Raw genomic sequence first — 15,792 nt, 5'->3', positions numbered from 1 at the left:
AAATGTATAATTGTAAAGGTGACAGACTGTGACATGAGACATCTGGGAGAAGAGATTGTTTTGTCTGAGAAAATAATGTTTGACCTGAAATTCAGGCAAGAATTAAGATTGACAGGGAAGGGGTGGCGGGGCCAACAGAACATTCCAGGCTGAAGGAGTTGCATCTGCACAGGTCCTGCAGCACAATGAAACAGAAAGAATGCTTGAGAGCCAGGCAAAGGACGCACGGAAGAGAGAGAGTGATGAGGCTATGGAGGGCCTTTTAAATCATGTTGACACTTCTACTTTAAAAGCAATATAAGGCCGTGTTTTAAGTGATGCGGCAGATAGGTGTGATCAGATTTTGCACTTTGGCCGTGGTGTGAAGAATGCTACTAGGGAAGGGGAGCAGTGGATTCAGAGGAGCAGTTAAGAGGCCACTGAAATTGCTGCGAGAGATGACGGCTCGCATGGGAATAGTCACGACGGTGCAGACCCCTGAGACGCAGGTAGATGGGTGGGGTTTGCGGTAAGAGGCGGGGCTCTAGACCTCCAGTGTGTATGGGTGGGAGGATCATTCAGAAACTGGGCAGAAGAGGACTTCGGCCTGTTACCAGGCAGCCTGCTTGTAAATGCGGCTCCCCAAATAAACATTACCAGGCTCTGGGTGGCTCGCCTCTTCCTCTGGATTTAGATTCCAGGTTCTTCTCACCGTGAACAGAGAATTGAACAAAACAAGGAAAAAGCAGTGGTAAAGTTGACTTGAGAAAATGAAAGTAAAGAGTGGGGGAGAAACTGGCTCTGCAGAGGGAGCTTGGGCTGAGTAAAGAGAAAAAGAGGGTAAAAGCAAAAATAAAAGTACACGCCGTGTCTGGAAACACAGCGGGCGCTGTGGTGGAAAGCTGGGACAGCAAGCTCTTCATGGCGCGGGTGTGTCCTTCATACCGTCCAAATCTGGAGGAAATCCAAGAACTTTACATAGGGGTTCTGAGACGCTGTGCTGGCATCCTACACCTCAGGCTGGTGTGAGGTTAGGCCAGCCTACTGAAAACCCGCTGGAGTTATCAGGAAAAGTCCACCAGCAGGACTTTGGGAAGTGTTCTGAGCATGTGTCTGGGATCTTGCAATTAACAGGTCACGCCACATCCCCAGCCCGCTTTGCCACACCCTACTCTCCTATCGGGCCTGTGTAGGAGATCATAAGGGCCTCCTCAGTGCGGTTCCATTCTGTTGGGTTTGGAGATGTCCCAGTGGCTATGTTGAATAAGCAGTTGGACGCGTAGGTCTGCGGTTAGGAGATATGAATTTGGAAGGCCGTGGTGATGAGCTGGTATTAAAAAAGCAGGCATATGTGGGATCATTGGGAAGTCTGTGCAAAGTGAGATGAGAAAGGACCTCTTGGTGCCTTGAGGACCTCTAAGTGCTAATGGCAGTGAGAGAAGGAGACTGTGCTAGCAAAAGTCCCAGTGGGGGATGGGAAGAACAGGAGGTGCTGCGGTGCGGGGTGGGCAGTGCTGTGCCGCAGGGAGGTGGGAGCCAAGCGCCTGCAAGATGTGTCTTGGATCACCAGTACCAAATGCTGGAGGGGCTGCGGGGAAAAAGGAACCCTTCTCCACTGTTGGTGGGAGTGTAGACTGGCGCAGCCACTGTGGAAATCAGTGTGGAGATTCCTCAGTAAACTAGGATTAGAGGTCCCATTCAACCCAGCTATTCCCCTCCTGGGTGTTTTTCCAGAAGAACTGAACACATCATACCAAAGCAATATATGTGCACCCATGTTTACAGCAGCACAATTTGACATAGCTAAAACTTGGAAACAACCCAAATGCCCATCAACTGAGGAATGGCTAAAAAAGATGTGGTATTTTTATACAATGGAGTACCACTCAGCTATAAAGAAGGATAAATTTGAGACTTTTACAAGTCAATGGATGCAATTTGAGACCATATTCATAAGGGAAATAAATCAGACTAGCATGTGTAAGCATCATATTGTTTCCCTAGTATAAGATGCTGAAAGAGTAAATAAGATCCAAAAGTACAATAGATATTGTGAAACTGGAAGACACTGTTCAAAAGGAAAGAGAAACTGGGATGAGGGAAATGAGAAAAGAAGAAAGGGAAAAGGAAAAATAAATAAATATATATGTACATAAGATAGTTAAGATACTTATACTACTAATTTCTATCAGTTCATTGAGAAAAATGGTTTGTGCTTATATTTTTTACTCTATTTTTCATGCCTATATCTTGTAATCTGAGCAACTACTTTGAAGTTAACAATATGCAATGTATTAACCATTGTTACTCTCCTATTGTTTTGAAATTTTGTATCATTGTTTTTATGTTTTTTCCTCTTTAAAAGTAGAGAAAGAGATGTGCCTCAGCTTAGCGAACATGGAGGCCATTGCAGTGGGGTGAATGGGACAGCCAGGTGCAATGGGCTGAGTGGTGAGCATGTGAGAGCCAGTGGGGACAGCAGGTGAAGACAGCTCTTGAGAAGTGTGGCCCTGACTGATAGAAAAGAGACAAGGCCAGCTGAAGGGATACATGCGGTCAAAGTCAGAATAATCAACAAATCATATCCATGATGATAGGGGAAGATATGGAGAGTACTGTATGTAACACGAAAACCTGAGCTATGTAAAATAATTCAAGTACATGTATTAAAATGCAGTTAGCTGTTTTAGAATGTCTTCAGCCCATTTTAAAGAAACGGAATCCTTTCATTGAAAGAAGTTCCCCTTTGAATATTAATCCGTAAACCAGAAGAAAGTGAAGGTGGTTTTTCTAGTACATCCATGCAGTACAAGGCTCCACTCATACAAAGCAATGTCCTTAGCTAAAGTCACGGAGAGATGGCACATGTGTTACTGAATGGGCATTCAATAATGCTTTACTTGTGAAATGTGTGAATTTGAAGTGGCTCCCAAAGATGTATAAGATACAAAAGAATAAAGGGAAGGAAGGAATCAGAACAAAATTCGCTGTCAGAATGGCATGCCCACGCTGGGTTCTTAAGGAAAAGGTGCCAGAGATGTTCAGGAAAGGCATAATAATAGGGTTAGGAAAGACGTCTCCTGTGAATTCCCGCATGGGGGAAATACAATGTAATGGGCAGCATCTACAACCATCTCTTTTTTAGTAGATCTACTGATATATTGTGTTCACCTGTTTCTTATTTTACTCAAGAGGCTAATAGGAAAACATCAAAGTGCTGTCTAATAAAAGCAATTTTGGTGAAATTAAGGAAGCGTGTAAAGAGAGAAAAGCAATTTCTGAATATCTAAGACTCCACCTTTTAGAGATATTACAAACCTCCCCTTCCACCCCTGTAAAACATACGCTTACCTTCTCTGAAAGAACCATCATTTTTATTATATTTTATTTGTATAGAAGTGGTGCATATTCATTACAAAAATGCCAATAATTCTAAAATTTGGAAGTATGAAAGAGCATAATTCCTAGTACTCCCCCCACTCCCCTCAAATGACAAGCACTGATTTCAGGTTCAGCGTATTCTCCTGAGACTTTGATGCATGTACAGCCCTGATTCAAGTACATATTTGCAAAATGGAGTCAAAGCCCATCTGACATGTAGGGTCTTGTCTTTTTACTGCTAAATATTAGCTCATCAAGTGAATGCAAGATATTTCATATCACCCCCATTATGGCTATTTAGATGTTTCTATTCATCTCACTATTAAAAAAAAAAACCTTGATGAATTTCCTGCAGAATCAACCCCTTTTCACCTGAGTCCTTTTGGGGCTTTTAGGATTCCCTACCTAAACCTCCTCCTGTTAGTAAACCTGAAGTTTATTTATTTTGATCTTCACCTTCACCAAAGTTATCTTGTGCTTCATTTCCTAAGCCCCTGACCAGCTTAGAAGAAGACAATTCCCTGCAAACATCCTGAGCACTGATGACCAACGCTTCCAGTTAATCACTCATTTCCACTGTGACAGCACTCTTCTAGAAGCAGGCCTCATCCATGGACAGAAGAGCAGGGTGGGAGATGAGGCGTCTTAGGCTGGATACATTGAGTCAGCCATGTAGAAACTGAGCTAGTGTTGCAAGTGTTCCCAAACACACAGCTGGCGTGCACAGCTGGGGGCTGAGGATCACAGCGGGGGAGGGCAGAAAGTCTGGATCCCAGATGCCTGGATTTGAATCCTGGCTCCAGCACCAGTTGTGTGTGACCTTAAGCAACGTATCTTCTCTCTGCCTCAGTTTTCTGTCTCTGAAAGAGCTAAAGAGTTATGAGCCCAAATACATTAATAAGTACCAAGCACTTAGAGTAGTGTGGTCTTGTAATCTAAATATAGTTTTCCTCAGTATTCACAGGCATGGGTTCCCAGATCCCTGGAGATACCAAAATCCATGGATGCTCAAATTCACTACCTAAAATGGAATGATATTCACATAGAACACTGACACATCTGCCAAAATATTTTAGCTCATCTGTAGATCCCTTATACTACCTAATACAATACAAATACTATGTAAATATCTGTTATACTATATTGTTTAAGAAATAATGACAAGAAAAGAATTATGTACATGTTCAGTACAGACACAACTTTTTGATGCAAGTTGGGTTGAATCCATAGATGCAGATCCCGCTGGTGTGGACAACTGACCGTAGGATTTGCGAAATAAGTATGATCTACTTGCAACCTCCCGTGTGCTGACTACAGCATCTCAAGTCCCTCCTAACTCCGTGCTGTTATTAAACTGGGCCCAGGCTGAGGGGCTGCAATAACCAAAGCCCAATTTTTCCACGGTGAATCTATTCACACTTTGCTAAAACGGTTCTTCATCTGATTACACATCCATCGGTACACCTAAAGTTTTACTACGAAAATAAATATTTCTTCCCATAAATCTGTAACGGATTTAAAATTGTTGCAAGAAATAGTTACTATTGATAGATTTGTGACAGACAAAATACTTTGGGTACTGGAGAACGTGGACATTACTGAATTATAGGTTATTAAATTTAATTTTATATGAATTTTTTAATTCCAAATTTTGTCCAATAACAGATTTCAAGTGGCCTGATAAATACCATGAGGAAAGAAAGTACTCCATCATGGGCCTCTCTGGACAGAGAAACTTTTCAAAGCAAATTCTCATCTGCAACAGATTTTACTAGGCTCTTTTCCAAACCAGCCTACTAAATCAGTTTTAATATTTTTTAGTGAAGAGAGATTCAACAATAACCACCTTTATTCACCTACAGAAGCACATTCTAGAAACACCCTAGTGAGTGCTTAAACACAATAATCTTTTTATGCCCTGTGTGATCTTCACAGAGCCCCCAACCAGGTGCTCCAGAAAGAGTGAGAACACCAAAATGTTCATAAATACACAACCTCACTCACTCATTTCTTTTGGGAACGTTTTCAGGGGTCCAATGGGTATCTATTTTGTAACTTATAATGTGAAGCAGGTTTGTTCACCTAACCAGCTCTAGTTACAGAGTTCTTGTCTAGCAATTGCCATGATGCCCGTGAAATTTGGAGTTTTAGAAATCACACCTCAACCCTGTTACATAAAATATCTTGGCACAAGGTTTGGTTTTGCATCTTTCTATGTCTGATATATGGCAATACTTGACTGCAATCTAAAGCTAACATAACTCTGTAATGAGACCAAATGCCATTTCTTCAGAGTGTGAGGAAAGACACTTTGATCCCTTCCTTCAGAAGCAAACTTAAGGGGCTGGGGATTTAGCTCAGCGGCACAGTGCCTGCCTGGCAAGCGCAAGGTTGTGAGTTCAATTCCTGGTACCGGAGAAAAACCAAAAAAAAAAAAAAAAAAAAAAGTACCAGAAGCAAACTTAGTCAGGGGTAAATGCATGAACGAACACTGAAAGCACAAACTTGTGGGTGTTATTTTGATAGTTAATTGGTTGGCTGAAAAAAAAATGAAAACTGTCTAGTGGACATCTCAAGTAATTAGGAAAACTTTCTGAAAGTATTTGTTCCAATAGACTCCCTAAAGAGGGTATTTTTTGCGCAAGTGAAGGAAACAGCTGTGTAACTTTTTTTCTTGGTACTGGGGATTGAACCCAGGGCTTTTGCATGGACCTAGGGCTTTTTTTTTTTTTTTAACATCCTTACCAATTTTTTTAGTTTCCATTTTGAGACATGGTCTCACTAATTTGCTGAGGCTGAGCTTAAACATGTAACTGTACTGCTTCAGCCTTCAAGAGTGCTGGGATGATAGGTGTGTACCCCCAGAACCCCACTTATTAATTTTATTTTTCTGTACTTGTGCTACAACAAAGATCTGGCAGGTGTTCAGTAACAGTTGAAGTAAACAAAATATTTTTTTTTTTTTACAAACTATTGAAAACTAGTGAATTACAAAGGAAATTAAATCACCTTATTACAAGGATATGTGCATTCCTATGCTTATTGCAGTGGTACTCACCCTAGTCAATATACGGAATCAACCAAGTATCTGTTAACAGATGGGTAAAGAATGGTTAAAGAAAATGTGGTATGCATACACAATGGAATATTACCCAACCATAAAGAAGAATGAAATCTTGCCATTTGCAGCAAAGTGGATGGACCTGGGGACATGATAGTAAATGAAATAAAGCAGGTACAGAAAGACAAACACTACACGTTCACATGCATATGTGGAAACTTTAGAAGGTGATTTGAAAGTAGAATAGCATTACCGGAGGCTAGGAAGGATAGGGAGGGGTGGGTAGAAGGAGTTTGGATAACATGAACCCAAGCACAGTTAGATAGGAGGACAAGGTCTAGTGTTCTGCAGCATTATAGTTGACTCTGGTTCACAATGACTGATAATATATTTTATGAAGAACTAGAAAGTTTTCCAACACAAAGAAATGATAGGGCAGTAGAAATCTGTGTATGCTGATTTGATCAGTACGCATGGCATACATGCACTGAAATATCACACTGTACCTTATAAATATGTTTAATTATTACCTGTTGATTAAAAGAAAACTTTAAAGTTAAAAAGAAAGACTTAGCAGAAATCTTGTGCTGTACGCTTTGCCTAAAAGCAGGAACATGGTCTCTGGAGCCAAGCATGCCTCCGTTCAGAATCTGTCTCTCTTGTTTACTTGCTGTAAGACTGGGCAGTATAACCACAGTGGCTCTGCTGTGTCCTTGTAGATAAACGTAGGACAAGAAGAAATCCACTTTGGGCTTCTGGGAACACCCCTGATCCTGAGGCTGGTAACTCAGAACTGTGGGAAGGAGGCTGTGCTGATGAGGCTTGTAAAATGAAATCTGACCACCATCATCAGAAAATGAGTTTTCCCCTAGGAATGCCAAGAAATTCCTCTCTGTTCCTCTGTTAGTTGATATTTACTTCTAAAACCTTAATTCAATTTCATGCTTTAGGGTAAAATATGGAACTTACCAGTATTTTTCTGATGTTTGTTGAGTCCCAAAGTAGTTATTCTTTCTAAACATCAGGTAGGCTGACTGGGTATACATTAGTATAAAAATATAAGAAGCTGGTTAAATGGGTATTGGACCCAACACATTCCAGGAAATATTTTATTGTTGGCTTGTTTTTCAAAGGCCATAATGTAAATTTGTTTCCTTAAGATTTCCCGACTTCTTTCTTCTAAAAAAATGCAGACGACTTTTAAATAGGTCATCTTATTGGTTAACCGCGGTAAATATAGTTAACACGCCCGCCTGACACACAGCACTCAGGAATGTGTGCACCGAAAAACAAGGCTGCCACCTGCCCAGGTGTCCAAGAAGAGACAGGTGGCGTGGACAGGTGCCACCCCCACAAATCACTGGGTAAGTCCCAAAGATATGAACTGTGGAGAGGACTGTCACCACACACTGGCCTTATCAGTGACAGTGCATGAGGATGCACACAGGGCACTTTGTGCGCCATCCAGGGAGCACCCTTGAATAACCAAGGACAGGATGCTGGCAGAGGGGGTCAGCAAGCGACTACTGACTACCGCACCCAGGAGCTGCTCTGGGAGGATGAGATGCTCAGAGGAGCTAAGTGGGAAAATGTCCTGCTGCAGCGCCATCAGGAAAGCTTCAGCACCCTGTCACTTTCGCAAAGCTCCGCCAAATGTAAATGAGCACATCTGCTCACCTCACAGAGTCCCTCACTGCTTGACAGAGAGTTGCTGATTTCTCTGTCAGAGAGCTGATGAAGGACGACAACCAGTCCTGCTCAGCATTGACAAGAACAATGGGCATCCTGGGAGGCCTGGGGGCCTGGCTTTCTGATGGAGGAATCAGAAATACCTCCTGCACCATGGAACATTAACGATGTTTTGAAATCCAGACTAAAGACATTTCTCTAGCTCAGAGTATTAAGGGTGCTTCCTGTGATCCACAAAGAGCAAGCATGTTGACTTCTGGGCTCTTTCCTCCTCGTTTCATTACAATTCCCTTGAAAAGATGTGGCTTGGGAGCTTGTGTGTCTTTGGTCCCATAAGCAGGTGCCTCTGACCAGCAACCCAACACTAGGAAGCAGAGCTTCAAGACATAGAGCCACAAGAAAGGTCTGGAAACCCAGGAGAACATTTCTGCCTTCACTGAGAAAGGCCCTGAAAGAAAGGCCAGCTTCCTGGCCATACTTTTCTTGGTGCTGAAGTCACCAAATTTTCTCTTTTTGGCCCAGGTATTCTTCCCTGGTACCAGGCTGTTTTGACACCTACGATCCAGGGCTAAACCCAGGCCTGCGTGATGCCATGGGATCTGGGGAAGCCAAGTAGCCACCCATTTGTTTGGATTGTTTCCTAACACTCATGATTCCTGGCAACTGGAAAGTGCTTCCAGGGACTGGACTTGCAGAGGGGCGGAAGAGGGAGGAGAGGAAAGTGATGTGGAGATTGCTGACAGGGTGGAAAGGCAGCAAGAGGGCCCTGAATCAGCAGGAGTTCACCTTCCTTCCCTCCGCTCTCCAGGCCCCGCACCAGGGTCAGCAGTTCATGCAGAAGAAATCAGGATTCTTTGGCTTAATTCATGCTGCCAAATCCACACTGACAGCACAAGCCAAATCCCTCTCCTATGTGAAGGTCACTTGCTCTATGTCAAGCACTTCACAATTGCGCAAAAGGAAATGAGGGAATTGTTCTGTATAAATGAGTCAACTTACCTTGAATTCATACTACTTGGGATGGACTGTGACAGTCAGACAAGTTTGCGTGGCTTTATTTGAGCATTATCATAAAACATGACATGTATTGTGTGTCTCTCATGTGGCAGGTTTGAGGATGAAAACAATTTGGGCATAATATAGTCTAGGGCATTTCCGCAAGACCGGAGGCAGCATGTTCAGGGTATGTGTTCACATTCCAGTTATCTGCAGTGGGGAAGGAGAGAAATAATGGGAGTTGTCCAATGTGGTAAGTAACTCGCCCCAACCTCTTCTGGCCTTCGAAACCCCATTCCTTCATGTGACATTTGTCCTAGAGGGGGCCAGTCCTGGGAGGGGGCAGGTGGCAGGTGTGCAATTAGATGTCCAAACCTCAGCACTGTGAAGATGGGAAGGAAAATTTGGGCAGGTTGAGGGGGTGGAAGGTGTCTGGCAGAACACAGTTAACCAGAACCATGAATAATTGAGAGTTGACTCTACAGGTACCTGGTTGCACACTGGAAAGTACATTCAGTTGGTGCAACATCCACGACTGGTGTGGAGGAGGGGGTGAGTCCATGCTTGGCAGTCAATCAAGAAGCGTTCACGCTGTGTTCACAAAAGACAGAATGGGAGATTTTAGTTTAAGAGAAAAGTGGGTTTTCTCCATTATTTCCAATGTCTGCTATAATGATATCACTTGGAGAAAAACTTAACTTGTGATGGTGTCAACCACTCGGTTTTCATGCTCCTTAAGAAATTCTTTTAATGCTTTTCTGATCATTTTAAAACCCTCCATTGGTAAAGCAGGTACTTGTGTGTGTCGGGGGGTGTCCATACACAGTAAGTTCTCTTCAGCCATGTGGATATAAATCTTCAGTCAAAGGGGCTGGGGATTTAGCTCAGCGGCATAGTGCCTGCCTGGCAAGAGCAAGGTTATGAGTTCAATTCCCGGTACCGGAGGGAAAAACAAAAACAAAAACAAAAATAAATAAATAAATAAATCTTCAGTCAAAGCCAGGTTTACAGAGTTGTATGCTTACAAAAGAATAAGCTCGGCAGTCTGTAGCCCACTAATTCCCAATGCACGCTTGCTAGGAGGCAAGAAAGACCAAAGCAACCTCAACATTTGCCTAGAAGCCCAGAGCTCCTCCAGAGGCGCTTAAGGCTGGTGGATGCAGTCAGCTGGTAGCCCCCCAGCTGGCTCAGTGGGCACCCATGCATTTGGCCTTCAGACCTACAGATGACTCTGTCCAAAAAAACCGACTTCTTGCCTCGTTTTCCTTCTCCTTTCCATCCTGTCTGGTGTACACAAGACCTTGGGGAAATATTAAAACTATCTTCCTCCCTCACGCAGTTGAGGATTCCTCGTATAGATGATATCTCACCTAAGAAAACCAGGAGTCAGGGTGAGTTTTGTCCATTTCTCCTGACTTCTAAATCTGTGCTCTATCTTTTAGTTGTCATGCTTGATGCTTCTGTATGGGAAATTGGTTCCCTGGATTGTGGGAGTCTGTGTACATGTGGAGGTGTGTGTTTCTGTAGGTGCATGCCCATGCAGACGTACGTGCATGTGCACCTATGTGTGCATGTGCATGTGTGAACGCTGGGAAGCAAATTTCCAGTGGAGATTCTGAGGATAGAAGGCTCTAGTCTGTCCTTGGTACTACACTGCTGGTAAGAGCTAGTTGGGGGATAGGGGTCTGAATAGCAGCACATAACCTGAATGCCTCTAGAGGTGCCAGCCTGCTTATAGAAGGAAAAGCATTTCCTCTCAGAAGCCTGGACTATTGTGGCAGTGGGGGAGAGTGTAAGCATTGCCCTCATGTTCTGAGAAGGTCTGTACAGTAGTTGATTAAAGTCTGATTGTGTTGAGAACAAGGCACAGGCCTGCAGTACCTTCCCCTAAAAACAACCTGGGAGAAATCAAAGAAATGAGAAAGTAATGGACCTTATGACAGAACATTAAAAACTGAGGAATTTTTGGGTAAACTGAAAGCTGCACATGTAGGAGAGGGCTGCTGGCTACCACCAGGGCCCAGAGTGTCCCTGCTCAGTGGGAGGCAGGGAGGATAGACTGGGGAGAACTTCTAAATGTTGCTTTATTCTTTCCTTCCTCTTTCATTTATTCTTTCCAATCCTTGCCAGGAAAAAACCCCCAGACAAACAAACAAATAAACAAAACAAAAAATAAGAGATTGGGGGGAGGGGGAATATATAACCTATTTCATGAATTATTTATTAAGCTTGAGATAGGTAGAATTTCAATAGCCAGGGATCCTGACCCCATTCCACATCTCCCCCTCCTACCCTCACTTCTGAACTGACATTGCTCCCAGGGTGCCAATTATACCTCAGTCCTGGGTTCCCTGCTGTCTCATCACCTCTCCTCGGCATCACCAACTCAGACCACCAACCTAAAGGTCTTGAACTGTTATCAGGATCCACTCTCTTCTCTCATTGTCCCTTTCTCTAGGCCACCCCCTACCATGTCCTCACTTTCTTATGTAACTGCAAAGATCTCCCACCTTGTCACTAGATCAGTGTAATTCCCTTCTTTGCATCTGAAACACCCACTAGCCTTTCTCCAGCTTAGTCACCTGTGAGTAACCTGCACCTGGTTAAGTCAGCTTCCCACTTCTCTAAGCCAGTACCAGGACAGCTTTTGCAGCTGAAGACAAACTCACAACCCTGGTCCACACTGCCTCGCAATCTTCTCATGTTTCCTTGGCTCTCCCCGTCACTCGTTCTTCCTGTTCCTGGAATCCCGAAGCATCCCTCTCTTTCCATCTGAATACAAGATCATAGAAACACCCGGATAGTACCTGCTTGTCCACCCATGCTCAGACTGACCATCTGTTATAATTTAGGACTAGAATGTCCCCCCAAACTCTCATGTACTCCTAGGTGGGGCGTTTGAAAGCTGATTGGATGGTAGGGGGTTTATGCTTGTCGGTGGATTCTTCTAACACTGAGTTCAGCAGCTGAGTGTGCTGCTGGGGGGTAGGGCTTGGTGGGAGGAGAGTCACTGGGGTTGACCTCTCTTGGTGTCTCCCTGTCTGGATCTTTCCTTTTCTATCAACTTCCTGGCCATCATGAAATGAGCAGCTCTCCTCTGTGCAGGCCCTGCCATGAGGCCCTTCCTGCCATGGAGCCCCTGACCATGGACTGCACCCATGAGCTAAAATAAACCCCTCCTCCTTTCAGTTGCAGGTGTTAGGCAGTTTTGTCCCCATAACAGGAAAGTGACTAAAACACCATCTAATACACTGTGCTGCCTGCTCCTCCTAGTGTATGGGATGAACTGCCCTTGATCTGCTCAGGGACAGCTCTTTAGTTCTAGGTTGGGGCCTCAGAGGCAGATGGATACAGCAATTTAAGGAAATGCTCCCAGGAGCAGCCAGTGACAGAGTGGAGAAGGGGCAGGGGAAGGGGCAAAAGGCTAGCAAGTGTGGGACTCCAGACAAAAGCCTGAAAACAGAGCATTGGTCTGATCCTGCAGAAGTCTGCAGTGTCACTTAACCTAGACTTGTCCTGCCTGTGGGGGAGGAGGGTGGGATCTCATCTCAGCCTTCATCAGCAGGCAAAGGGGTTCAGCATCCCAGCACAGGATCTGTAGAATTGTAGGGGTGGAGCTTTGGAAGCAAAAGCACCAAAAGTACCCTGAAATCTACAGTAAGAGTGTTATGGGATGTGTGGGCCCATGATGAGGCTTGGAGAAGGGAAACGTAAAGTAGGAGATTAGCACTGTGGGCATGAGGCTCTGTTGCAAGGTTGGTCAGGACAGTCCTGATGCGGGACACGAAAACTGAGTGAAGACACAGTCTGAGACAGAGGCACTCTGGCAAGGGCACTGCTGGAGCAAGTCCTTTGGTGGTAATTTCCTGGCAGTGGCATGACCCATACACAGGTTCAGCCTGTATGGGAATTTCCTGGCTTTAGCACCAGCAGATCCTAGGGGATCATTCTGCCCAGTGCAGCTGGACAAGTGACAAAAGGAAGGAGAAGCAGGAGGTGAAGACAGATGTGTTACTTGAGGGGTGACCAGATCTTGTAGAACCTCATAGAATACTTAGTGTTTTGCCCCAAGGACAACGCATTGCTAAGACCTCTAGAGTCTGACATATCTTACCTTTTCCCCCTTCCCCAAAGCCCTCTCAGCTCATCCTCATAGCACTGCTCTCTTCCCAAGATCGATCTCATATTTGTCGTTGTGCGTGTTTAGTTTCTGATGCCCTGGTTAGGATGCAGGCTCCCTGAGGACAGGGACTTGCCAAGCTCGCTCTGTCCTAGACCCAGTGCTGAGAACTGCACCTGGCACACACCCAGCTGCAGATGACTGTATCCAAAAAATGCACTGTTCGTGACAGTGAGTGGACGATGGAGCTGGTATCAGACCCGCTGGTGGCTGAGCTGCACCTGCATCCTTTCCCTCACACAGGACAGCTGCTAGCAGGCTCTTTCCCTCTGGGACTAGGAGACATGCGATCTACCAGACTCACTTGTCTGGGAAGCTGATTTCTGATAAGCAAAGTCTAAGGCAAAACCAGACCTGAGCCATTCTTCATCTGTTCTCAAAGGAGCATCTAATCCACAAAAATTGTCAGAAATATCATGTAGTTCACACTTTAAGCTCCTAGCAGGGTACCTATTCTTCCAAAATGCTTGTGTGTCTGTTGGGTGGAGAAACATAAGACTATAAAGATCAAACAGAAGTTAATGTTGTGATGCTTCAGTTGGACTAACCCCCTAAAGAATATTTATTTTCCTGAAACGAACATAAAATACATTGCTAGCCACATTTTCTCAGTCTTTAAATAGCCAAAACCTTAAATATTTGTGTAAGACACTACTGCCTTAGCAGTAACAAAGGTGGCAGATCAGGGGTCTTCCTTTCCCCCTGAAGCGGGGCTTTTGTGGCAGTTTATTAGCCATACCGGGCTGTGGACTCTATGGAAATATCCCAAGGATAATGGGGTGTGTTGGTCTTATACCCAACTGTATCTTTTCTTCTATAGTAAGATTTGTTCTTATTTTATCTTTACCACCCAAAGATTAATTCTAGCTTAATAGTCTGATTACTCTGTTATTTTTATAATACTAATTTGTCTGATTTTAAAATTACTGTATACACATAGTATTTTTCATTTGCTTCCCCCAATCCATTCTGTTCCTTGGCCACAGCCCCAGAACGGAAATATCAAGAAGGTATTAATTAATTTATCTATTTATTATTTTTGGGATCTGTTATACCATGTGATAAATATAGTTAAATATAATTAATGGAGTATTGTATACTTCAATATTGCTGAGAGTAATTTTGAATGTTCTCATCTCAACAAATGTTAATTAACTTGATTTAATCATTTCACATTGTATTAAAATATATAATATCACTTTGTATCCCATATTTTTAATACAACTCTAGTTTGTCAGCATATTATAAAAGTTTTAAATAGAAGAATTCCAAAGGTTAAAATAGGACTTAAATTTTTTTTGAAAAGGGGGTACTTCTCAGTCCTTCTGATTGATCATGTTATTTGCAGAATTCCATGTGTTTGGGCATGTGGCCTTTTCTAATACTTAGTATTTAGTCAATTATTTGTAGGGTTTGAGGGTGAAGCATCAGTATAGTTATGCATGCTGGCAGAAAGTGCATCAGGAATGGTAGGTACAATATATTAAACAGTAACCCATGACACACCCTCTGTCACAGATGTCAAAGGGGAATAATAAAGTCCATTTTTAAAACTTACATGTACATAAAATGAAAATAGCAAACACTTCTATGGCACTTAGTAAATTACAGAACTACTCTAAGTGCTTTATATTCACTCACTGAATTTCACCACAAGCCTGTCAGGTGCGCTCTATCCTCTCCGCTTGATAGATGACAAAACTGCAGCACAGAGCCGGTCAAGTAACTCAGCCAGGTCACACAGCTCCCAGGTGGCAGAGCTGCATCCACACCTGAAAATCTCTCCTCTCACTGTGAGTCAGGCTTTCCAGTGTGATATTTTTCCTGCTGTCACATGGGCTGCTGTTTACAAATTCTGCTCCTTTCGTGTGTTCTTCCTTGAGCAGCTCAGTCTAGATGTCAGGATAGTATCCAGCTCCTCCTTAGGCTGGTGTGACCAACCGCACAAGGGAGCCGGGTTCTCCCAGCCGCTCAGGAAGCTATAAAAGCGAAGGGAAATGTGTTGTTCTGGTGGAGCTCCCGTTCTCAGGGACAGTTTCACACCGTTTGTAGTTGGATTCCCCCTTATCTCTGCTCTCTGGGTGGTGTGGACAAGCCCAGGTTTTCCTCTATTTGAAAAGTACTGGATGTGGAGTTGGTAAACAGTCCAGGTGAGTGGACATGTGCTAAGGAAGTGGAAGCAGCTGGTGCTGGGGAGGAGGGGCGGCTGGCTTGTTTTCACGGAGGGGAGTCATTGGAAAGCTCCCAGCCAGGCCTGCCTGTCCTTCAGCTCCTGTGGGATCCGCTGCCTCCCCTTCCCTTCCCCTCCCCTCCTGCTCCCGCCTCAGTGTGGAAAACCCCCAGGCCGTGCACCCCCGACCCCCTCCCTCTTCCTTCTCCTGGTGGCTCCTGGGGCGGGTCGCTGTGACCGTATTATTTTTACCTCAAACTCTCCAGGACACACAAGAGCCAAGAAGGAAAGGGCACTGTTGGCCACAGAGATGTGACCTGGACAGCTACTGTTTGC

General features: G+C 44.1%; 1 long non-coding RNA gene across 1 annotated transcript; it reads right to left on the bottom strand.

The window, feature by feature from the left end:
• Window positions 1-9,163: 9,163 nt before the first annotated feature.
• Window positions 9,164-15,298, bottom strand: LOC106149183. Its single transcript, XR_001235179.1, has 3 exons — window positions 14,928-15,298; window positions 9,596-9,697; window positions 9,164-9,316 (listed from the first exon to the last, which is right to left on the bottom strand). It is a non-coding gene; the product is annotated as an uncharacterized LOC106149183 (long non-coding RNA).
• Window positions 15,299-15,792: the final 494 nt, after the last annotated feature.

This window comes from Chinchilla lanigera, unplaced genomic scaffold, assembly GCF_000276665.1.
Source record: "Chinchilla lanigera isolate Chin_1 unplaced genomic scaffold, ChiLan1.0 scaffold00038, whole genome shotgun sequence".
NCBI lineage: Eukaryota > Metazoa > Chordata > Mammalia > Rodentia > Chinchillidae > Chinchilla > Chinchilla lanigera.
The sequence above is the reverse complement of the archived record's forward strand: the minus strand, read 5'-3'. Positions and strand labels throughout refer to the sequence as shown.